At 45.2% G+C, this 25,625-nt stretch overlaps 2 pseudogenes; both read right to left on the bottom strand.

Moving 5' to 3' along the window:
- Positions 1-25,370, bottom strand: part of LOC147104549 (immunoglobulin lambda-1 light chain-like) — a 51,899-nt pseudogene extending 26,529 nt beyond the window's left edge.
- On the bottom strand, positions 7,063-22,050 carry LOC147104550 (uncharacterized; annotated as a pseudogene).
- Positions 25,371-25,625: the final 255 nt, after the last annotated feature.

Below are 25,625 nucleotides of genomic sequence, written 5' to 3'. Positions count from 1 at the left end.
TTCGCCCTAGCCGCTACCCTTAACCAGGAGGGTAGGCCGGTAGCCTTCTTCTCAAGGACCCTACAGGGCCCCGAGACCCGACACTCGTCGGTCGAGAAGGAAGCCCAGGCAATTGTGGAGGCAGTACGGCGCTGGAGGCACTACTTGGCAGGCAAACGATTTACCCTCCTCACCGACCAACGCTCGGTTGCCTTCATGTTTAATAACAAGCTGAGGGGCAAGATCAAGAACGACAAAATCTTGAGGTGGAGAATCGAGCTTTCCACCTATGATTATGAGATCTTGTACCGGCCCGGTAAACTGAACGACCCCCCTGATGCTCTTTCACGCATTACATGCGCCAGCGCGCAAAGTGATAGACTTCAGACCCTCCACAATGACCTCTGCCACCCCGGAGTCACCAGACTCTACCATTTCATTAAGGCCCGCAACCTGCCATACTCCATCGAGGAGGTCAGGACCATGACCAGGAACTGCCAGATCTGTGCTGAGTGCAAACCGCACTTCTATAAGCCGGACAGAGCAAGCCTGATCAAGGCCACCCGCCCCTTCGAGCGTCTGAGCATCGACTTCAAGGGGCCCCTACCGTCATCCGACCGTAATGTGTACTTCCTCAACATCGTTGATGAGTACTCCCGTTTCCCCTTTGCCTTCCCCTGCCCAGACATGACCAGTAACACGGTCATTAAATGCCTGAACAAACTCTTCGCCTTGTTCGGGTTCCCGAACTATATACATAGTGACCGGGGCGCCTCCTTCATGAGCGAGGAACTCCGTCAGTTCCTATTGGAGAGGGGTATTGCAGCAAGCAGGACCACCAGCTACAACCCCCGAGGGAACGGCCAGGTGGAAAGAGAGAACGCGACGGTATGGAAGGCCACCCTCTTAGCCTTAAAGTCTAAGGGCCTCCCAACCTCCCGCTGGCAAGAGGTCCTCCCGATTGCGCTGCACTCCATCCGGTCACTACTTTGCACTGCCATTAACACCACCCCCCATGCCCGAATGTTTGTCTTCCCCAGGAAGTCGACTACGGGAACCACCCTACCAACCTGGCTGACCTCTCCGGGACCCGTCTTGCTGCGAAAGCACGTGAGGGCCCATAAAACGGACCCCCTGGTCGAGAAGGTGAACCTCCTGCACGCCAACCCCCAGTACGCCTATGTGGCTTACCCAGACGGACGGGAGGACACTGTCTCCTTACGAGAGCTCGCACCCTCACCCCCCCCCTCCCAACCCCCCGAGTCCAGCCGAGGTAGACGGCATGCCGGAACCCCACGAGCCTTTGCCGACTACGCAGACACCAGCTTTAACACCGGATAATGTAACACCGCCGCTGCGATGATCGGAGAGGCTAACGAAGCCTCCGGACAGACTGACATACCAGAGCTGGTAATACACTTCACCCCGCCGGACTCTAATCTAAACAAGGGGTGAATGTGGTAAACCACTGTTATAGTTATCACTGTATATTGTTCTCACTGTTCTCACTGTCACATCACTACACGAGGTCGCCTCTTGTCGCACTGTTATACCTGGGCTGACCACCTCCGACTCCGCCCATTACCTGCCCAGGTATAAAGGTAGCTGACTGGCTAGTATTCCTCCCTGTTGGATCGGATCACCCACGAGGGTGGGCTCTGTTATTTAGCCAATAAAAACCTTCAGTTACGTTCTTAACTCGTCGCCTTTTATTGGACTAATTGATAGGCATATCACACTGCACTAAAGAATCCACACACGTCATGTTTGTCGGCTAGCTGCTGGATTTCCTGCGCTTTCCCCACTCACAATTCTTTTCTTTAGGTTGCAAGTTTTTCTTGGACCTCGGCCTTCAGGCATCTGCAGAGATGCTTTCTTGCTGTCGAGTTGTGTTGCTGTTTCCAGATCAGGAATGCCTTGCACGTGTGGCTTATTAGCTCCTGCATCTCCTGGTCATTCTCGTCGAACCAGTTTTGGTGTTTCCTGGTCGAGTGACCGAGCGTCTCTTCACAGGTGCAGATTATGGAGGCCTTGAGTGCAGACCAGGTGCTGTGGGCACTCTGTGTCTTGAAGCACTGGGAGTCGTCAGGTTGGTTGTGAGGCACAGGCTGAATAGGGCTTTCTGAGCAGTGTCTTTGAGTGCTCCAGCGTTGATTTTCCTGTGGCATTGTTTCTGTTGCCACTGCTGTTTTGGGGCTACATTGATGGAGATGACAGAGCAGATTAGACAGAGGTCTGTCCAGCAGTCTTCAGCTCCTGTCATGGCACGGGCGATGTGGATGTTCCTCTGGTCCCTCGCTCAGACAATGACGTAGTCCAGCAGATGCCAGTGCTTGGAGTGAGGGCGTTGCTATGAAGCCTTGTACTTGTCTCTCTCACAGAACAAGGTGTTGGTTATGACAAGGCGATGTACCAAGCATTTCGTCAGGAGGAGTGTACCATAGGAGTTGACATGCCCTGCCCCCTTTCTGCCGATCACACCTCCCCAGAGGTCAGTGTCCTTTCCAACTCCAGCGTTAAATTCGCCAAGTAGGATCAGCTTGTCAACATTGGGACTCAGGACAGGGATTGTTCGAGGCTGGAGTAGAGTTCCTCTTTGGTCTTATCTGTGGCTTTCAGTGTTGGGGCATGTGCAATGATGACCGTAGCGCACTGGTTCCAGGCTAGGGTGAGCCGAAGAGTCATGAGGCCTTCCTTTATTCCGCAAGAGGTGTCTCTGAGATGCCCAAATAGCTCATTTTTTATGGAGAAGCCTACTCCATGGACGTGGATTTCTTCTTCAGGTTTGCCTTTCCAGAAGAAGGTGTAAGCACCGCCTTACTCCTTGAGCTGGCCTTCCCCTGCCCGCCGGATCTTGATTAGGGCGACGATGTCTATGTTCAAATGCCTGAGCTCCCGGGCAACAATAGCAGTATGGCATTCCAGTCGATCACTGTTGGGGTTGTCCATGAGGGTCCTGACGTTCCAGGTCCCAAACTTCATTTTTAAAAGGGTGGGAGATGCCTGTGCATGAATTCTTTTTATCGTGGGGTGGCCGTTGCACACCAGCTACCACATGGGCTTGACAGAGCAAGTTCTTGGTCCAATGGCAAGGGGATCCAAGATGATTGGAGACCAGGCTCTGCTACATCGGCCTGGCACACACACACAAACATACTCCTACTGTCCTCCTCCCTGCTTCCCGCAGGTCCACTCTGCCTGGACTTCATAGGATGCAGTATGATCCTCCCGACCTCGCTTTTGGCCTGTGCTGCACATGCCCTGGGCCCCGACCCCGCTGCTGGTCCACGTTGTGCCACTCCTGGGCCTCGAAGTCGCGGCTGAGCTTGTCCTCACACCTGTGCCCCGTCCTTGCCCTGGAGCCTTGTACTCGATCCTGGGTCCCGACCTTGTTCCTGAGCCTCGTCCTTGCTCCTGGGTCCCGTCCTCGCTCCTGAGTCCCGACCTCGCTGCAGCTCCCATCCCTCTTCCTGAGCCTTGACCTGGCTCCTTGGCCTCGATCTTGCACCTCGGCCTCATCCTCGCTCCTGCGACTCGTCCTCGCTCCTGGCCTCGACCTCGCTCCTGGGCCTCGTCCTCTGAGTCCCGGCATCACTGCTCCTCCCGCCCCTGCTCCTGGGCCTCGACCTCCACAGCTGCAGTGTAGAAGCGGTGCTAAAATAAAATCTCTTTATTAAGTTAGACTCTTTTAATGCCTGGACATTAAAAATCTCATCCTCATGTTCAAATCCCTCTGTCGTCTCGCTCTTCCCTATCTCTGTAACCTCCTCAAGCCATACAACCCTCTAATAATGTTTCACTCCTCCAACTCTGGACTCTTGTGCATATCCCACTTCCTTCACCCCACATTTGGAGGCCGTGCCTTCAGATGCCTAGGCCCTAAGCTCTGAATTATCTCCCCAAATGACTTTGCAACTTCACCTCTCTCTCCTCCTTTAACACACTGTTTACAAACTACCTCCTTGACTCAGTGTTTGGCTATTTGTCCTAATGTCTCCTTCTTTGGCTCGGTGCCAATTGTTGTCTGGTCACACTCCTGTGAAGCTCATTGGGTCGTTTTCCTACAATAAAGGTGCTATATAAATGTAAACTCTTGTTGTTGTTGATGTTATTCTATAGATACTGAGAACAAAAATAAAAGTAGCAGTGACCCCCTGAGTGACAATCACCCCTAACCTGTCTCCATTCGAAGCAACATGCACTTACCCTCACTCTTTGTTTCCTGTCCTGAAATAACTTCCTATCCATGCTGCTACATTTCCTCTTATACCAAACGCCTACATTTTCTAACACGCCTTCTGGAAATCCATACACGCTACATCCACTGAATTCTCTTTCTCTATATAATCAATTCAATTAATCCATATTTTGTAAGTGGGAATATTACATTGCAAGTCTGTGACATGCCCATTATTTATTTCAAAAGAGCAATCAAGTATAATACAGATAGATTTTAGTATCACACATGAGTCCTGGAGTCGATTTATTGGGACAACTTGACAGTGACGTAGCCAAAACCTCTTGATGGAGGGAGAACCAATGTGATGAATTCTATCCTATTGCCATGGTTTAGAGATGAATTGAGGAAGAATAAACCTTCCGTCTAAAAAAGTATACATAATTCATGACGCACCATGTACATTTAGAGCTGGGTCTGGGCCCTCTGGGGTAAAACTAACTGCTGCCCGTTTCTTGCATGTTAAGCTTCCAGAAAGTGGTATTTGTATTAGAGTCTAATTACACTATCACACAATGTTAATACGTTAATTATGTCATGAAGGAACATTCTGGGAGGTGTGAACAATATTGTGCCATGTATCATTAAAATTGGCGAGCAGAGCAAACATTAAACCATTAATATGCATTTCTCGTGCCTGTATCCTAACTTGCATAATTCCCGTTCACCCATCACCACTGTGCTCGCTCACCTACATTGGCTATTCGTCCTCGATTTTAATATTCTCACCCTTGTTTTCAAATTCCTCTATGGCCTCAACCCTCCATATCTTTCTAACCTCCTCCAGCACTACAATTAACTGAGATCTCTGCACTTGCAAATCTGGCCACTTGAGCTACCCCGATTTTAATCGTTCCACCTTTGGCTGCGTGCCTTCATCTGCCCAGGCCCACAGCTCTGGATTTGCCTCCCTGAATCTCTTCGCCTCTTTACCACTCTCTTTCTTTTAGATTCTCCTTAAAACCTGTCTCTTTGACCAAGTTTTTCGTCACCTGTCTAAATATTTCCTTACATGGCTTGGTGTCAGATTTTGTTTGATAACGCTGCTGTGAAGCACCTTAGGACGTTATGCTACGTTAAAGGCACGATATAAATAAAATTCGAGGGTTTCGTGCTGGCCGTAAGGGCCATTTTAGCAGGTCGGCTGCGCTGCCAATACCTGCGCATGCTGCAGTTATTTAGTTTAGGCTGGTCGTGATGTCAGTGAGTGTGCCACGCTCACTTGATGCCCGATCTGCCGTTTTCACCATTGCTGCTCCACTTAATGGTCTGTTTAAATCACATCCAGCTTGCCTAGCGTTCAGCAGCAGGAAGGAGGCTGCAGCAATGTTATTTGAAGGGATCATCAGCAACAACATGCAGCTGACATGGTTTTTCAGTTTGACTGGCTCTGTCTAACTTTCTGCAACTCTTGTAGCTTTCTCAGCTTGTTTCAAGTGCCAGAGGTGACAGGGAGTGTTAGTGCAAGTGGAGACCGCATTCACTCTCATTTAAAGGCTTCTACTCACACCACTTGCTCACAATCATGGAGGTTCTACTTTCAATCCCCCTCGTGCTCGAGTATCTTCAGGCGGGAGCGGAGGCAGCGAAGAAGAGGGGAAGGTGTGCACCGATGGAGTGAGAGGAGGGCCAGTGGGGCTCTCAACAGGAGACTTTACCCACCTAGGGTCTTCCGAGAGCACTTATCTTACCTCCACTTAAACACGGAGCAGTTTATTAGGAGGTTCAGCTTCACTAAGGAAGTGGTCACAGAACTCTGCCACCTCCTGCAACCAGACCTGCAACCTTAGCATGCGGTGAACAGGGCTCTCCCAATGGCTCTCAAGATTACCGTGGCCTCAATTTTTTCACCAGCGGATCCTTCCAGTCTGCAGCAGGAAACATAGCTAACATTTCCCATTTCACTGTACATCACTGAATCCGGGAGGTCACAGAGGCTCTCTACAACAGCAAAAGGGATTGTTTTGTTTTCTCTCTGAATAAAGAAAAGCAGAAGCAGCAGGCATGTGGCTTTGCCCATATAGTGGGCTTCCCCATGGTGCACGCTGCCATCGACTGCACATATGTGGATTTGTGAGTACCGCATAACAATCCTGAGATGTTCCATAACCGCAAAGGCGACCACTCCCATAATGTGCAGTTGTTGTGCGACCATGCCCAGAGCATCATGATGGTGAATACACATTATCCTAGAAGCAGTCAATATGTCTTAATACTGAGCCAATCTGGTGTGCCAGCAATCTTTCATCCATCACGTAAAACCTTAGGCTAGCTGCTCGGTGATTGGGACTATCCGTTCTGCCACTGGCTAATGCCTCCCCTCCGCAACCCCACCTCTCCTGACCAGGACTCATGTAATGACAGTCATGCTGCCACCAGGAACATTATAAAGCAGAACATCGGGGTGCTCAAGCAATGGTTTTGCTGCCTTGTCCGCTCAGGAGGAGCCCTCTAGTAGGTGGTCTGCTGCATGCGTCACAACTTGGCCATCATGAGAGTGCAGCCTGTGCCACCAGGGTTTGAGGGACCACATCAGGAAGAGGAAGAGGAAGAGGAGGACGATGATGAAGTGCATGAGGAGGAATGGGTGAGACAAGCAGCAGATCCTCGTTGTAGACGGGCTGTCCGTGAAGGCCTCATCAGAGTCTGATTCCAGTGAATGAAACCCCAGATCAGCCTTGCTCACCACATCCCCATCATAACATCCCTCTGTCATGGAGCATCACAGTGTCCTCCTGGGCACAAAGCTGAAATGAGAGCCATCAACAAAACAAGTATTCCAAACAAAATTATTAAATTTATTACAATCCAATCAACATTATAATATGAACTGATCACCCCGTCGTTCATGTGCCTTTTCCTACTCTCGTGCCCCTAGGCAGTACTACCCCAGTGGCTGCAGAATGGCTGGTGGAAGGCTGCTGACTCTCAATGGGGGAGATTGCAGATGGCCTTGCCGGCCGACCTCGATCAGCAGTGGACCTAGAAGGCCTGTTTGTAGATTGCACCATCTCAGCATCAGCAGCAGCAGCAGCAGTCCGGGCTTGCTGGTTGTCGTCTGTGACAAGGGCAATGGCGGAGTGGCAGTGGTGGGAGTAGGAATGCTTTCATCCTGAGAGAGGACAGGAGGTTCTTGCTTCATAAATCCACTGCCACTCCCCCTGGGTGGCTCCTCAGCATTCCTATCAATCTGTTGGCGGACAGATTGCTGTACTGTTGCGACACCCTGCAAGCCCCTTTCGACACTTGTAAACCCAGCGATGATGACAGCATTCTGAGCTTGCGTAGCAGCAAGCTGAGACTGCATTAGAGTAGTGTGAGTTAGTGTGGCAGCAAGCTGGGCCTGCAGGAGAGCAGTCTGTGCTTGCACTGTAGCACTGAGATGCTGGGTTGCTTACGCCTGTGCTGCTATGGAAGCCATGACATAGCCCTTCACGTGCAGCATCCTGGCTGGGTCGGGAAGGTCTCTCCTGGAGTTGTCCATCATTTCCATCCTGGAAATCAGGGATGCCTAGCTCTGCTCAAAGCCACATGCAATGTTGGAGCCGGACTCCTCCATGCTCCTTGACATTGACAAGAGGCTTTCTGGTAGGCTTGCCATTGCACCTAGTATTTCGGTGTGCATGGCCATCACCCTTCTTCTGAAGGCCGCCCCATTGAGGTCATCATCTGAGCCCTGTGCAGCTCTCATGTGTGAACTTGCCCTCCGGGGAGCTGACCCCCGAGCTACCGTTTGCCCCTGGCCTTGCTGCAGCCCAGTCATGACCAGTGCCTCAGCATGTGCAGATCCTGCCTCTATACCACCCTCTACATTCCACGCAGTGCCGTTTTCTGAACTGGTGTCTGTGAGTGTCAGATGCAGTGCCAGTGTGTCTTCTCCTTTTCCTTCACTCTCCTCCACAACATGTGTGACAGGCTGGCCTGCTGGCATTTTTAGGTATCTGAAACCTGAAATGCAAAATGATCAGTTTGAGGTGTGGTGGGCGGGGTGGAAGCAAGATATCCACGCATAAACCATCAGCAGCTTGAAAGAGAGAAGAGATTGTGGAATGACAGGGAAGTAGGATGTAAGAAGAAGGACTAGGAATGACCATACCATCATTTTCAGTAAGTGCCTCAATATCTCCCATTGCCATGGCCTCAGCCACTGCCCCTCGAATGAAGTCGAGTATGTCTTCCTCCAGGTGACTGAGCGTCTGAATTGCAGCTTGGCAGCCTCCCATCTTCCGCTGCTCTTTCCCGTTGTGTGCCACCTTGGCCTGCAAGAGAAAAGGAAATATGTCAGTGAATGTAGTGCAATGTGTTTGAGTGATGTGCCTGCCATAGTTGAATAGCTATCAGCGTGTGCAAGGTGTGGCATGTGGGTGTGAGTGTTACAGCAGTGGTACGGTTGTGATGGTGAAGAAAAGCCATGACTATGAGTGGTGGTAGGTAGAGATTGTTTGTCGGTGAGTAATGGGGTTGTGGTGCATTGAACAGTGTGTGAGGCTTGTGGTGCAGATGGTAGGTTATGGCAGTTGCTGCAGCCTTCACTCACCTTGACCTGCCGTGTGAAGTCATTGAACTTCTTTTGGCATATGATCATGATCCTTGGAACCACACTGGTGGTCGTGACGGAGTTAGCTATCTCCTCCCAGAGCCTTCTACAAGTAGCATTCGATGGCTTCCTGCCACTCTGCAGGAACAGTACAGTCAGCCTTCTTTTGAACTGCCATGACCAAGGTCTCGAGTGCAGCATTCAAAAACCTTTGTGCTCGCGCTCTCTAGGTTGCTGAGCCATGTCTTCAGCCTGGCTGCTAATGAGGTGCTGCTGCAATTCCCCTTTAACTGGTGCAGAGAGCCTAGGACAAACATTATTGGCCATTACACTGCACCCAATATTTGACTACCTGTTCAGCGCTAAGCCAAGCAGCAATACGTTTAGCGCTCAGATCAGCACTGCAAACATTATAATGAGGAGACAGCATGAATACAGTTTGCTGCCAGGATCACTTTCAACGGGCACAGGTAAATAGCGATGGCCCTTGTCTCTGCCTGTTTTGGGGCTTTATCCAATTTCGAGGCCAATTTGTTTTTGTTGTTATACTTCTTCACGCTAAGTACACTACAGAGACACCCGGGTAACAATTAATCTAGTCACAATTAGATTCTTAATGTCTCTTTTTGTTTCTTTCTGTTTGTGAAATCATAAAAAAAACTGTAAAAGTGGTTGTATAAGGACAAGAAAGGCATAGCTGATCCACCTAACACATGCGATCGGACAATGGTACATCCCATCAACCCCCACCCCGAACACAGTCAGGCAATCTACTGGGAGAGGAAAAAAGAAAGAACTAGGCAAAAAGTTATCCCAATTTAGGAAAAACTCTCGCAGAGTTCGCTCTAACTCCTGATGGTAACCAAGCAAGTTGTGGGAGACTGCAGAAATGTATGGATATCTTTAGTTTTAGCTACCCTCAACTATCTTTTACAATTAGAGATGCCCTCCTCTCCCACAACTTAAAAACAGAACACTGAGTTGAACAATGTCAGATCATAAACACTGCTCCCATTCTTTTCAGGCAGCAGGTGCTGGTAATGAATCTGCTCTTGCAATTTACACCTCCCCTTGACCGTGTTTTGTTTCGTTACTTGGCCCATTACCACTTCATTTTGCTAGCACCATCATCCCATTTGTTATTTAATCACTCCTGTCTTCCACACTATCACAGACCTTTCCGTTTGTTCATTCCTCCCCTCCACTTTCTCTGTCTGTACATAAGAATATAAGAAATAGGAGCAGGAGTATGCCATATGGGCTGCTCCACCGTTTAATAAGATCATGGCTGATCATTTAACTCAACTCCACCTTCTCGCAATATCCCCATATCCCTTTTTCCCCTCAGTATCCAAAAATGTATCGATCTATGCCTTGAATTTACTCAACGTTTGAGCATCCACAGCTCTCTGTGGTAGATAATTCCAAATATTCACAATTTGAATGAAACAATTCTCTTCTCAGTCCTAAATGGCCTACCCCTTATTCTGAAACTGTGACCCCTAGTTCTAGACTCCTCAGCCAGGGAAAATATCCTTCCAGCATTTACCCTGTCAAGCCCTTCATGATTTTTTTATGTTGCAATGAGATCAGTTCGCATTTATCTAAACTCTAGGGAATATAGGCCAAGTCTACTCAATCTCTTCTCATAGGACAACCCCATCACTCCAGGAATCAGTCTAGTGAACGTTCGCTGCACTCCCTCTGGGGCACGTATATTCTCCCTTACGTAAGAAGACGAAAACTGTAAACAGTACTCTAGGTGTGGTTTCATCAATGCCCTATATAATTCTATTAAGACTTATTTACTCTTATAGTGCAATCCCTTTGTAATAAAGGGTAACATACCATTTGCTTCCCCAATTGCTTGCTGTACCTGCATGTGAGTTGTATACAAGGACACCCAGGTCCCTCTGAATACTAATATTTCCCAGTCTCTCACCATTTAACAATATTCTGCTTTTCTATTTTCCTACCAAAGTGGAGAACTTCACACTTCTCCTCCTTATGTTCCGTCTGCCATGTTCTTGCACACTCACTTAACTTGTCTATACCCCTTTATAGCCTCTTTGTATCCTCCTCAAAGCTTTACTTTCCAACCTAGCTTTGTATCGGCAGCAAACGTGGATACGTCCCCTCATCTGTCATTGATATTGATTGTAAATAGATGAGGCCCAAGCATGGATCCTTACGGCACTCCACTAGTTATACCCTGCCATTCCGGAAATGACCAGTTTATTCCTAGTCTATGTTTTTTGTCTGTTAACCAATCCTCAATTCATGCTACTATATTACCCCCAATCCCATGAGCCTTAAACTTGTGTAACAACCTCTTGTGTTGCACCTTATCTAATGCCTTCTGAATATTTAAATATACTACATCCAATGGATCCCTCTTATCTACTCTGCTAGTTACACCCTCAAAAAACTCTAATAGATTTGTCAAACACGATTTCCCTCTCATAAACAGTACTGACTCTGCCAAATCACATTATGAGTTTCCAAGTGCCCTGCTACAACGTCCTTAATGATAAATTCTGGCATTTTCGCTACAACTGACGTCAGGTTAACTGACCTATCTTTCCCTAATTTCTCTCTCCCTCCTTGAACAGCGGGGCTACCTTTGAAAAGGTTTGCTGTGGGGGTTTGTAAAGCAACATGCTTGTCATCGATTGCATCCTTTGTGGAAACCAAAACCCCGGAAAATGATGTGGCCCTAACTTACTTCTGCCTTGATGTGATTCCAAAGGTAATTAATTTTCCTACTCTCCTGTAAAGGGCATAAACAACATAATGAATGCACGTCCAGTACTACAGCCAGGCTGATATTGCAGAGATTCCTTCTGCGTTCCTAGAATTAGCCGGTGATATAAAAGTTGACAGCGGTGATTACCTGCATAGCCCCCGGGAGATCAGTGTGAGTAGATGAGTGTGGCTGTCGGTCTACCTGCAGTACTAACAGAGCTGCCCTATTGCCTCTTTGGCAAAGTACACTCTTCGTATGTATAACTCCTCAGAAAGGTCCTCATATGGAGCAATATCTGGGAAGTCGGATCCGTCGTAAATGTTGCCTGAGTCTTCTTTGCTCCATCCTGCGCTAATAAATCTCATCCTTCCTGATAATTGCTTACAGGGGTATGTCTATAGGGGATGTCATCATCAAGTTCGTGAGACTGAGAATGTTCCCTGGTCTTGGTTTACACAGAAAATGAAACTGACAGAAGATCCAATTCATGATGATTAGTTAAGGAAGAGAGTCTACTTTCTGCACGTTACACCAGTGTTCATTCTGTGTTCGCAGGAAACAACGAGCGAGATTGCCAATGGGGGCTAAACCGTAAATAACGGAAACAGTGACTATCACAAATAGGGTTTGATAATATTCCTCAAATGTTGGGCAAGAACTCATGATTTAACCCTATCGCCCATTCGCTGTGAACCAGAAGGGTCCGACTCACGGTTCTCATCAGTTATGTACAATGGGTCATCACGAATCGGAATTGAATGGACCCAGGTCTCTTTTGGGAGGCTTGCAAAATGAATGGCAGGACTGAGTGCTTACTGACACATATTTTATTCGACATTACATGGGAAATATTTAACATTTTCACCTGTGCGCGAAAGCGCGATATCTTCACATTAACACATAGGGTTAGTATCAGTCCTGTGGTAATAAATGACTGGTTAGGCCTCAGCTGAAGTATTGTGTCCAGTTCTAGACACCACACTTTAGGGCGAATTTCAAGGCCTTGGAAAAAGTGCAGAGGAAATTTACCAGAACGATACGAGAGGTGAGGGACTTCAATGATGTGGAGAGATGAGAGAAGGTAAGGTAGTACCTCTTAGAGCAGAGAAGGTTAGGCGGAGATTTAATAAATGTGTTCAAAACTATGAAGTGTTTTGATAGAATAAATACAGAGAAAAAGTTTCTACTGGCAGGGGTGTCAGTAAAAGAGGAAACAAATTTAAGATAATTGGCAAAAGAGCCAGAGGGATGTGAGGAGATTTTTCTTTACACAAGTAGTACTTACGATCTGAAATGCATTGCCTGAAAGGGTGGTGAAGCAGCTTCAATAGTAACATTCAAAAGTTGATAAATACTTGAAAAGGAAAAATGTGCTGGGTGATGGGGAAGGAGCAGAGTAATGGAACTAACTGGATGGTCCTTTCAAAGAACAGACACGATGGGACGAATAGCCTCCTTCAGTGCTGCATGATTCTATGATTCTACGATTCAACGATTTTGCGTTTTTTACTCTATAGAACACAGACATATTGCATCAAAGAACATGAAGCAAATCTAATTTATTTATGCTAAAATCAGGGACCAGTAATATTACCATAAATACTATGACAACAAGAGCACGTCAGAGGCTACGTATTCTGCGGCGAGTGTCTCACCTCCTGACTCCCCAAAGCCTTTCTACCATCTACAAGGCACAAGTAAGGAGTGTGATGGAATACTCTCCCCTTGCCTGGATGAGTGCAGCTCCAAAAACTCTCAAGAAGCTCGACACCATCCAGGACAACGCAGCCCGCTTGATTGGCGTCCCCTCTAGAACCTTAAATATTCACTCGCTCCACCACCGGCATACCGTGGCTGCAGTGTGTACCTTCTACAAGATGCACTGCAGCAACTCAGCAAAGCTTCTTCGGCAGCACCTCCCAAACCCGCGACCTCTTCAACCTAGAAGGACAAGGGCAGCAGGCGCATGGGAACACCACCACCTCCAAGTTCCCCTCCAAGTCACACATAATCCTGACTTAGAATAATATCGCCGATCCTTCATCTTTGCTGGGTCAAAATCCTGAAACTCCCTATCTAACAGCACTGTGGGGTTACCTTCACCACACGGACTGCAGCGGTTCAAGAAGGTGGCTCACCACCACCTTCTCAAGGGCAATTAGGGATGGGCAATAAATGCTGACCTTGCCAGCGACGTCCACATCCCATAAAATTGAATTTTTAAAAAACAGAGTATCCAAGAATCGAAAATGTTACTTGTACTGTTTGATTTGCATTGTCATTTGTTCCTGGGATATGGGCAACAATGATAAGATCAAAAGTGTTGTTCATCAGAACATGGCCAGAGAAATTGGTGGAGGGCCTTCTCCTTGAAACTCTGCAGTCCTTATAATGATGATATTGGGTGGGGCACCTCAGTCAATTGACCCAACAACAGCGAAAGAGCTGCGATATATTCGAAGTTAGGATGGTGTATGGTTTCGAGGGGCATATGGAGCTGATGACGTTTGCATAACATTGTTGCTTTGTTCCTCTTGGAGTACAGGTGGCAGGGAGGAAAAGTGCTATCAAATTAGCTTACATGCATATGAACATACGAATTAGGAGCAGGAGTAGGCCACTCGGCCCCGCGAGCATATCCCGCCATTCAATAAGATCATGGCTGATCTGATTACTCCACATTCCCACCTACCCCTGATAACCTTTCACCCCTTTGTTTATCAAGAATCTATCTACCTCTGCCCTACAAATATTCAAAGACGCTGCTTCTACCGCTCTCTGAGGAAGAGAGTTCCAAAGACTCACGACCCTCTGTGAGAAAAAATTTCTCCTCATCTCTATCCTAAATGGGCGACCCCTTATTTTTAAACAGTAACCCCTAGTTCTAGATTCTCCCAAAAGAGGAAACATCCTCTCCACATCCACCCTATCAAGACCCCTCAGGATCATATATGTTTCAATCAAGTCACCACTTATTCTTCTAAACTCCAGTGGATACAAGCCTAGCCTGTCCAACCTTTCCTCATAAGGCAACCCGCCCATTCCAGGTATTAGTCTATTAAACCTTATCTGAACTGCTTCCAACGCATTTACATCCTTCCTTAAATAAGGAGACCAATAGTGTATACAGCACTCCAGATGTGGTCTCACCAATGCACTGTATAACTGAAGCATAACTTCCCTACTTCTGTATTCAAATCCCCTCGCAATAAACAATAACATTCTATTAGCTTTCCTAATTACTTGCTGTACCTGTGGATTACCCTTTTGCGATTCGTGCACTAGTACACCCAGGCCCCTCTGCACCGCAGAGCTCTGCAATCTCTCACCATTTAGATAATATGTCTCTTTTTTACTTTTCCTGCCAAAATGGACAATTTCACATTTTCCCACATTATGCTCCATATGCCAGATCTTTGCCCACTCACTTAACCTATCTATATCCCTTTGTAGCCTCCTAATGTCCTCTTCCACAATTTACTTTCCTACCTATCTTTGTGTCATCAGCAAATTTAGCAAACATTCCTTCGGTCCCTTCATCGAAGTCATTTATATACATTGTAAAAAGTTGAGGCCCCAGCACTGATCCCTGTGGCACACCACTCGTTACATCTGGTCAATCAGAAAATGACCCATTTATGCCTACTCTCTGTTTCCCGTGAACTAGCCAATATTCTATCCATGCCAATATGTTATCACCCACACCATCAGCTTTTATTTTCCGCAATACTCTTTGATGTGGCACCTTATCGATTGCCTTCTGGAAATCTAAGGACAGTACATCCACTGGTTCACCTTTAGCCACAGCACATGTTACTTCCTCAAAGAACTCCAATAAATTGACTAAACTTGATTTCCCTTTAACAAAACTATGTTGACTCTGCCTGATTACCTTGAACTTTTCTAAGTTCTCCGCTATAACATCTTTAATAATGGCCCAGAAATTCAGGTCTCCACGGGTGAGTACGCATGGGGTACTCACGCATGGGCCCGATGGATGTGCCAGTTTTCTGCATGCACTGCGCATGCACGGGAAACTGGCACTTCCGTTCCTCTGAAAGCAGGGGTTCAGAGTTTGAATGCGTGCGCACGGGAGTCTGCGCGTGTGCTTTGATCTTCCTTTTTTTTTACAGGTTTCTCCGGGAGGGTTAGTCTTTAGAATTTAAAAATTTAAAAAGCAGGCCTTAAAGGTAAGTGGTCAATTATTAAAATAAAAACATTTTTTCCAGTTTTATTATTTTTAAATACTTTAACGCAAGGTAAGTTTATTTTTAGCCCCGTTAGAATATAAAATTATTTTTTTCAAAAATTTAAATTATTGTTCAAAATAGTTATTTAATGTAATTTATAGTTTATTTAAAAAGTGTGATTTAAAAAAAAATTATTTGAAGTTTTACTGCTATTTTGGGGCTGTAGTATTTATAAGTCTTGACAGGTCTTCCTGTCAAGGCTTAGGAATGGGCTTTTCCCTCCTCCGATTGGCTGCCCATGGCCCACGTGATCCCAGGGGACGCATCGAACTAACTACGCCCCTGGGACATGCAAGCACGTGCCGGCAGCTGGGCCGGGTCCCGGATCGGAATTCCAGGGGGCCCTACAGCTCAACTGCCGGCACACAATGTAAGTGCAGGTCGGGGGCTTGCACCCGCGGGAAGCCCCCGACCCGAATTTCTGGGCCAATAGCTTCTAACATCGTCCCGATGACAGATGTTAAGCTAACTGGCCTGTAGTTTCCTGCTTTCTGTCTCCCTCCCTTTTTGAATAAAGGATTAACATTTGCTATTTTCAAATCTAGTGGAACCTTCCGCGAATCTAGGGAATTTTGGAAAATTAAACACAACTCATCAAGTATCTCACTAGCCACTTCTTTTAAGATCCTAGAATGATATCCATTAGGACCCGGGGACTTCTCAGCCCGTAGCTCCAACAATTTGTTCAGTCCCACTTCCCTGGTGATTGTAATATTCTTGAGTTCCTCCCTCCCTTCCATTTCCTGATTTACAGCTAGTTCTGGGATATTACTTGTATCCTCTATAGTGAAGACCGATGCAAAATACCTGTTTAATTCAACTGCCATTTCCTTATTTTCCATTATTAATTCCCCAGGCACACTTTTTATCGGACCAACGCTCACTTTGTTAAATCTTTTCTTTTCTAAATATTGATAGAAACTCTTAGTATCTGTTTTTATATTTCTAGCTAGCTTTCTCTCGCACTATTATTTTTCTCTCCTTATTAATATTTTAGTCATTCTTTGCTGTTTTTTATATTCTGCCACCCATTTTTGTGCAATTATAGGCTTTTTCTTTAAGTTTGATATTATCTTTAACTTTTTTAGTTAACCTCGAATAGTGGGTCCAAACCTTGGAAATGTTCTTTCTCATTGGAAGATTCCCTTCCCTTCCTCGACTTCTCTGTCTCCATCTCTGGGGATAGACTATTGACAAGCATTCACTATAAGCCTACTGACTCCCACAGCTACCTGCACTACACTTCCTCCCACCCCGCTTCCTGTAAGGACTTTATTCCATTCTCCCAATTTCTCCATCTCCGCCACTTATACTCTGATGATACCACCTTCCATACTAGTGCTTCCGACATGTCTTCCTTTTTCCATTCTATTTCCCGCACTTCTGTTCTCACCCCTTTCCCTCCCTCCTGGAACCACAATAAGATTCCCCTTGTCCTCATCTTTCACCCCACCAGCCTCCACATTCAACGGATTATCCTCCACCATTTCCAGCACCTCCACCATGATCCCACCACCAAACACATCTTCCCCTCACCTCCCCTTTCAAGACTCCAAAGGGACTGCTCACACTACAACAACCTGCTCCACTCCTCTAACACCCCATCACCCCTTTGCCTTTGCCTGGCACCTTCATGTGCAAGCACCGGGGACGCAACACCTGCCCTTTTACCTCCTCCCTTCCCACTGTCCAAGGCCCCAAACACTCCTTCCGGGTGAAACAGCGATTTACTTCTACCTTTTGCAATTTAATATACTGTATTCGTTGCTTACGATGCGGTCTCCTCTACATTGAGGAGACCAAATGCAGATTGGGTGATCGCTTTGTGGAACACCTCCGTTCAGTCCATAAGGGTGACCCTGAGCTTCCGGTCGCCTGTCACTTTTTTTATCCGCTCCACTCCCACTTTGTCCTCTCCGTCCTCGGCCTTATCTTTCTATTATGCACTTTACAGCCTTCTGGACTCAACATCGAGTTCAACAATTTTGGACCATGACCTCTGCCCCCAACTTTTTTTCATTTTTTCTCTCTCTCTCTCACATGGCAGCTGCTGATCATTCTGCCATTGCCAATTGCACTTCATCTGGAGTCATCTTTTGTTTCTTAACTTGTCCCATTACCATCTCCTTTTGCCTTCCACCATCATCTCTTTTGTCTGTTAATCTCCCCTGCCTTCCACCCTATCACAGAACTTCCCTTTTGTTCCTTCCTCCCCTTCCCCCTTCCCTGCCCCTACACTTGCTTAAAAACCTGTTCCTTCTCCAACTTTTTCCAGTTCTGACGAAGCGTCATCGACCTGAAACGTTAACTCTGTTTCTCTCTCCACAGATGCTACCTGACCTGCTTAGTATTTCTAGCATTTTCTGTTTTAATTTCAGATTTCCAGCATCCGCAGTATTTTGCTGTTGTATTAGCTGTGGTAATATACTGCAGTTCATTCTGCAGCGCCTACATATTTCTGCTACAGTGCACCAATGATGATGCAGATATTGTGTTCCATAGCAGGAGCCCAGATCAAGCGAACTGTTCTCTTTTTATTGGTGTTGATGTACTTGAGTGTTGTTGGGGCTTCAGCCATTCAGACGAGTGGTGAAGATTCTATCACACTGTTCACTTGACTTCATAAAAGGTCGACAGGCTTTTTGGTGTCATGATGTTTGCCACTCGTCACAGAAAACCTAGCCTCTACCCTGTTCTTGTAGCTACGGACATTACACTCTTAGATGTTCCGCCTGTAGTTTGTTACGTTTTTGTATTACATACGTTAGCTACCCCCTGGGCTGAGAGCACTCGCATCAGTGAACCATCCAGCTCTGTGAAACAGAGTGCGTCTTTATCTGCCCAATATTGAAATGAAAAAATGTCCCCCGGATTGAACAGAAAACTCATGTACTCTGGTTGACTTCCTTTTTAAACGTGCAACCATGCTCCTTGTCTCAGTAATGTGTAGTTCAGCTAAATTTGCTCCACAGCGACACTGCTGGTCAGAGGAGGTATAACTCCTTCAATGTGACTCCAACGGCATCGATTCGAAACCAAATTGTCCGCTGTCCGACTGCAGGTGGGGAATGCAGCTAAATCAATGATAATGAAATCTAAAATGGGAATTATCCATTTATCTTAGGTGGGAGGGAATACCAGGAATTATGTTTGAGACAAACTCTCAAGCTTCATGTTTTCAGCTAATTCGTTTATTTAAGTAACTTATCACAACATAGAAGAATCTACGGTGCAGAAACAAGCCATTCAGCCCAACATGTCTGTGTCGTGTTCATACTCCACACGAGGGTACTCACACTCTACTTACCTCTTCCCACCCTGCCTCCATATCTCCATATTCACTTCTTCCTCATGTATGCAACAAATCCCCCATTAAATGTATTAGTGAGATGTTCTTCAATCACTCCACGTGGAAGCGAATGCCACATTACGACCACTCTCTATTTAAAGAAATTCCTCTCAATAGAAAGATGGCAACATGAGTATGCCATTTAGCCGCTCCTGTCTGTTCCAGTATTCAATTAGATCAAGGCTGATCTGTTCCTCAACTCCATTTACCCTACTTCGTTTGATATCCATTGATACCCTTACCTAACAATAGCCTATCCAGCCCAGTCTTGAAAGTTTCAATTGACCCAGAATCCACAGCCTTTTCGGGGAGTGAGTTCCATTTTTCCAATCCACTTCGTGTGACTTCCTGACTTCATTCCTAAATGGCCTAGCTTAAGATTATGCCCTCTTGTTTTGTATTCCTTCTGTATCTATCCTATCGAATCCCTTAATCATTTTCAATAGATTAGCCTTCAACCTTCTCAAGTCAAGAGAATACAAGCCAAGCTTATGCAACCTGTACTCATAAAGTTAACACATTAACGCCTGGTATCATTCTAGTGAATCTGCACGGTACCCCTTCCAAGGGCAATATATCTTTCCTGAGGTTCGGTGCACAGTAATCCAGTATGGTTCTGCCTAAAGCTTTGCATAACTGATGCATTTCTTCCTCAGTTTTGAATTCCAATCACCTTGGCAAAACAGTCAACATTCCATTAGCCATTTTGGTTATTTTTTGTACCTGTGCATTAGCTTTTATGATTTGTGCACAAGGATATCTAAATCCGTCGGCTCCTCGACAGCTCCTAGTCTCTCAGCATTAAAAAAAATCCTGATTGTCTTTCTCAGATCCAAAATAGATGCCGTAACACTTTCCGACATTGAACTTCATCTCTCATAGTTTTGTCAATTCACTTTATCTATCCACGTAATTTCCTTCTCCTCGCCGCAAAACTTACTGTGCCTCCTAGCTTAGCGTTTTCTGCAAACTTGGATGCAGAGCTCTATATTGCTACATGCAAGTCATTAATTTACATGATGAACAGCTAAGACCCATTTACAGCTCCCAGGAAAACGCCATTTGCCATAGGCCACCAATCAGAGAAAAATCTCTTTAACCTTACTCTCCTACCTCACAAATAAATGCCAACCCATATCTCCAAATAAATTATATTAATGCGCACAGTGTTCCAAGTGTGGTCAAAGCTAGGCTCGATATAAACTTAATATTACCTTTCTGCTTTTCTAGTCTATTCTTCTAGAAATGAACCCTAGCACTTTGTATGCCGTTTTTATGACCTTAAATACTTATGTTGCTACACTAAGCGATGTATGTATCTAATCCCAAATCAGTCTGACCAAAGATGACTATGCACTAAATTGATACCGAGTTTGTGATTAGTGTGAAGGAGAATTTAAAAAGTCCGACTGTTATCTGGGCTACTCTCAGTCAAATACATAGGTGAATCGGTAGATACACGGTTTGAGCTACAGGCTACAAGCACCTGCTTCAAAATAACGATTATTGACCAATGCTTAAAGGAATGGGATAGTTTTGGGGGGGAAATCATGCATTGCCAGAACTGTACCGCGGTATCCAAAAGGGAGGGTCACAGAGTTGTCCCTGAGTTTGAGTAATCAGATAATTTAGAAGAACTTATTTGTAGTTCTTGTCATATACACACGGACACGTGGTTCAGCTCCTTCCGCACACTGACAAAATTCAGACAGGTACATTTTAAAAATGTGTTGTAAGATTTATTTCACGAAATGTCAAATTACAGTCAACCACCGCGTCTGTAATCTCATTATTCCGACTGATATCACTGAATTTACATACAATCAGCAGAATGCCACAAAGCATGAAATCTCACTGTTTACGCACATTTAGAAAGTTTCTGTGAATTGACACCGAGTTATCGGAGAGAAAAAAATAACAGCACCGGAGATAATAGAAGAGTAATTTTATTTCACTGCGGTATTCATAAGATTACACTGAAGCTTTAATCAGGTCAGTGTGAACACACTGTAAGATACAGACAGCGGGTTCCAGCGGACAAACTGTTGTTGTGACAGGAAATGTATCACTTAAAATCAAACATGTAATGTGCAAATAAGGGATTTATTTTGAAAGAAACTTTACTAATGGCATAACAAATCAATACATAAGATTCTTGAATCAGATGCAGCTGGATCTGGCGATACTTGTGTGAAGTGTGTTTGCCTGAGTCTCTTGTTTAACCACACAGGAGAAAAGCTCGTGTGAGTTCCACTCTGAGGCTGGTAGAGTCAGATAACTGCTCACACTGAACGTGTTGTTCGTCTCCAGCTGGATCCGACTGGCCTCAACACCATTCCCTCTGACACTGCCATCGACAGTCCACTCAACCTCCACAGCGCTCGGGTTAAAGCCGCTCACCAAACACACCAGGGTCGCCGTGTCCTTTGGTGTGATTTGAACCGATGACGGCGGAAGGACGGACACCGAGGGAGCCCGCAGACCTGCGAAGTAAAAAGAAAAGAAAGAAGATCCATTATTCATTGACATTAAAAAGTCTGATTCAATGTATTACTTTCTTCATTTATTTTAAAAGTCGGCGTCACTTTACAAATATATGAGGAATTTACCACAACGGAGCCTCAGTAATGTCAATTCCACAATGACAGAGGCCCGCAGTTCTAGAAATTATACAACCTGAGAATAGTTTCATATTTTAGCTACATGAAAAGGGACTGATAAAAATTATTTTAAGGAAATACAATCCAAGCTAATTGAATATAACCCTTAAAAACATCATATTTGTTTCAATTTTCTGTCATGTCCTCTCTCCATTAAAGTTTACTACGTCATTTGGAATATGTCCACATTTGCGACAGAATGGGGGGTCAGTAAAATAAAACATAAAAATGAAACTGTGACCCAATATTACGTTGAAATATGTACCGATCGGACTCAACCTGTCACAGACATTGCGTCCCAGAGAAGAGAAAGTAGAAAGCAAAAGACCCGAATTTGGGGTAAATATAGCAACCATTGCTGACTACAGTAATATTTTGCTCAAACATTCGATTCTAATCAATTTACTGCTAATCTCGGGTCTTTGCTTCTGTCTCCAGTTTTTCACTAATATTGACGGAAGTGGTAAATATTGTATTGAATTAATATTTGGGCTTCTGGACAATCACTGCCACCAGCTCTACTCGGCTGCTCCTTTCTACAAAGTTGCCGCCCCTGTCAGATGATGACTACATTGTGTAAACCTTCCAAAGACTGTCCCAGTAATTCCATCACATTCGAACTACGCTGTTTGGAGACAGATCCCGGGTCAGAATTTCACAAAATATACCTTTCCATTAAAGACAAACAGTTTCCAACAAAGAATCTCTGTTATTAAGAACAATTGTAACTGTATTATATAATAACACCCAACAATAACCTCAATATGAAAAGAAAAATGTCAAAACAGTCCCGGACAATATTTATCCATCATCCAACCTCACTAAAATAGATTGTCCCGTCATTATCACGTTGCTGCTTGTGGGAGCTTGCTGTGTGCAAATTGGCTGCAGTGTTTCATGCATTACAGCAGTGACGACACTTCAAGAGTACTTCATTAGCTGTAAAGTAGGATGGGATAGCGTGAGGTCATGAAAGGTGCTATATCAATGCAAGTTCGTCCTTTCTTTTCTTAATAAAAATAGAAAATTGCCCTGACAATGAAATATAACCCACAGTAAGAATGTTGAAGCCAGTCTGTCACAATCTTTTGCCTCTTTAAATGGCATGTGTTACAAGCATCAGGTGCCAATGACAACCTTTCGGTAAAATGGTTTATTTAATGAAAAGCACCGAAGAAAAGAATGGAAAAAAAATTCAATCGTAGAATTAGGTATCAGAGGCGCGACTGCTACAAATGGTTAGGATATTGAGGTGCTGTGTCCGCTACAGCGGCGCATCTACCAGGTTTGCACGGGTCGATTTATCAATCTATTGCCGTTCTGAGACGATCCCCCTGGAACCGACAACTTCGCCTTGCTTTCTTTACGCTTCAATTTGAAGGCTGAACTGGGAGTCGTTCTGACAAAAGCCACCAAACCCTATTATCTCAGTTGGTAGAATCGCCCTGCAACACCCGGAGTATCGCCGCATTTTCTGGTACTGAAATAGCTGGAGTCCGGTGAAATTATTGAGCAGGTTTTACTGTCAGATCAGATGATTATCTAACCAGCAAGCGTTTGAGAGTGAATTATTTTAACACTGGTCTGGAATGTCGTTTTTCCAGATATAAATTTATAATGTAATGGAAGATTTGTGCTGTTTTATACCTCATGTTAGCAGATTCCATCGTGATGTAGCTGAAATACCAAGTTAAAATAGCGAACGAGTATCCGCATTTTCCGCAATATTAATACTCTCGCTGACACGAATGACAGAACCAGCAGCAAAGCGCAATGGAGTGAGTACATGAACAGGTACAACAATCTGAAACCTATTCCGAAACTTTCAAACAACACTGATCAGATAGGAAGATAGTGTGCCCGTGACTTGTTAAAAAGTAAACATCCTGCCAATCATTGATATTTGTTACTCTATGCAGAAAATCGATCAAAGTTAATGACTATTCATAGCTGAACTGAGCGCAACAGTATGATTGCTATAGTCATCGGGGATTAATGTGAAATGTAGGACTGAGGATCTTGTACTGAACGGGGTTCTATGAGTTTGGAGACCAGTGGAAGGGAATTATAGCAAGTCGCCGCACTATCCTCCGGCAGTCTCAGTCCGAGAATGGTTATTAAATCACGAAAGTGCTTTGATGGGGATTAAAACGGTATCGTGTGAAACTTTTGAATTTGTATTTTTAGCCAACAATTAATTCCGGGGTGGTTATAGTGCCGCGAGTAAACCAGTCTGAAAGACTACGAGAGTCGCGACGCATCATATAATTGTCCAGCTCAGATGAAGGCCGATCGCGTCCGCCCCACCTCTTTGAAAGAACATTCGATATAAGACATTTCCCGGATATATTATGTCCCTTTTCAAATGTTTATCTACTTCCCTTTTTGAACGCTACCATGGATTCTGCTCGCTCCACTCTTGCAGGTAGGATATTGCATGTCCTAACCGTCCCTTGTGGAAAGAAAAATATCCTGACCTCTCCCTTCGTCCTTCTGGCAATGACGTTAAATTTATGTACTTTGGTTACCGACTGATCAGTGAAAATAGTTTTTTTTAATTCGCTGTAACAAAATGGATCAAAATTCTGAACACTTCCGGCAGATCAGGTCGCAAGCTTTTGGTAAAGGGACCTCCTCCCGTCTCCTCTCGTAGCTAAAACTCCTCTCACAGTAGTGGTAACATCTTTATAAGTGGCTTTTGTACCCTCTGCAATGTCTTGACACAGCCCCCCTCCCCCCAAATCGGGCGCCCTTTGTGCCTGCTATCACTTAAATATCACTGGCCGCTGATTCACAAGCTCTGTATAAATATATTCTAAGGACAAGATCTTGACTTTAACTAACTCAATCTGCCAAGCAAATGAGTTAAAAGATTTTTTGTTATTCGTCCATCATGTTGCAAATGTTAGGGGACGGTTTGATGGGCGCTTTGGAAAATGAATTTAAAAGTGTTTGCTGTAATCACCTTAAGAGACTGACACGCGTATATTTTTGTTCCAAGGAACTACGACCAAAAAACTAAAATAAAGTCGAAAACTGTTAGTGGGCAAGTCCCAAGTTGCAAACTGCGAATAATTTACTTACTGCTCAGATTCAGGTTGGTCCCTCTCCCGAAGGTGAATATTCCGCTTCTCTCCACACCACAGTAATAATCGGCGGCGTCCTCGGACTGCAAGTTGGCGATGGTTAAATGCATCTTGGTACTCGATGAGTCCACAGACCCGGTAAATCGATCTGGAATGCCCGAACCTCTGGTGGTGCTCTCATACTAAACAAACACAGGGGCACTGTCGGGTTTCTGCCAGTACCAGCTCGTGTAGTAACTGTCGATGTTGCCTCCAGACAGGGTACAGCTGATCTTGACGGTTCTCCTCGGGAGGTTGAGACGTACGCGGGCTCAGTCAGGCCAAGATCCGCGATTGTACCTGTTGAAATAACAAGTGATTGATGAGTCGCAAATCTGTGGAATTCTGAATATTCAGCTCCGTTCAACACAATCACAACGAAAAAAATCAGGACAATGTAAAACAACAGTGATACTAATGGTTAAGTCCTGTACTTTCGGTGGAGAAAGAGCACCAACGCGGCGACAACCCGAACCCATTCAGTCATAATGAAGGTTTTGGTGACGGTCGGAAGCAAAATGTTTTCTGACACGAATTTGTTTCGGGTCCCTTACTAAACCTCTCCTTAAGAAGGTTCAAACGTCGCAACGTCACGAGTATTAATTTTTCATGTAAATCGCCGACCACGTGACATCAGGCTACTGGATCATAGGTCCCGTGCTGACTGACATTTGCACAATTATAGCCATTTGGAGAAAAAAAATCAGAAATAAAGAGTCAAAGCCAAAGAATAGAACACGAG

The sequence above is a fragment of the Somniosus microcephalus genome, chromosome 19 (genome assembly GCF_052327205.1).
Source record: "Somniosus microcephalus isolate GS21.2 chromosome 19, FLI_Smic_1.0, whole genome shotgun sequence".
Taxonomy (NCBI): domain Eukaryota; kingdom Metazoa; phylum Chordata; class Chondrichthyes; order Squaliformes; family Somniosidae; genus Somniosus; species Somniosus microcephalus.
This window is presented reverse-complemented; position numbering and strand designations above follow the sequence as displayed.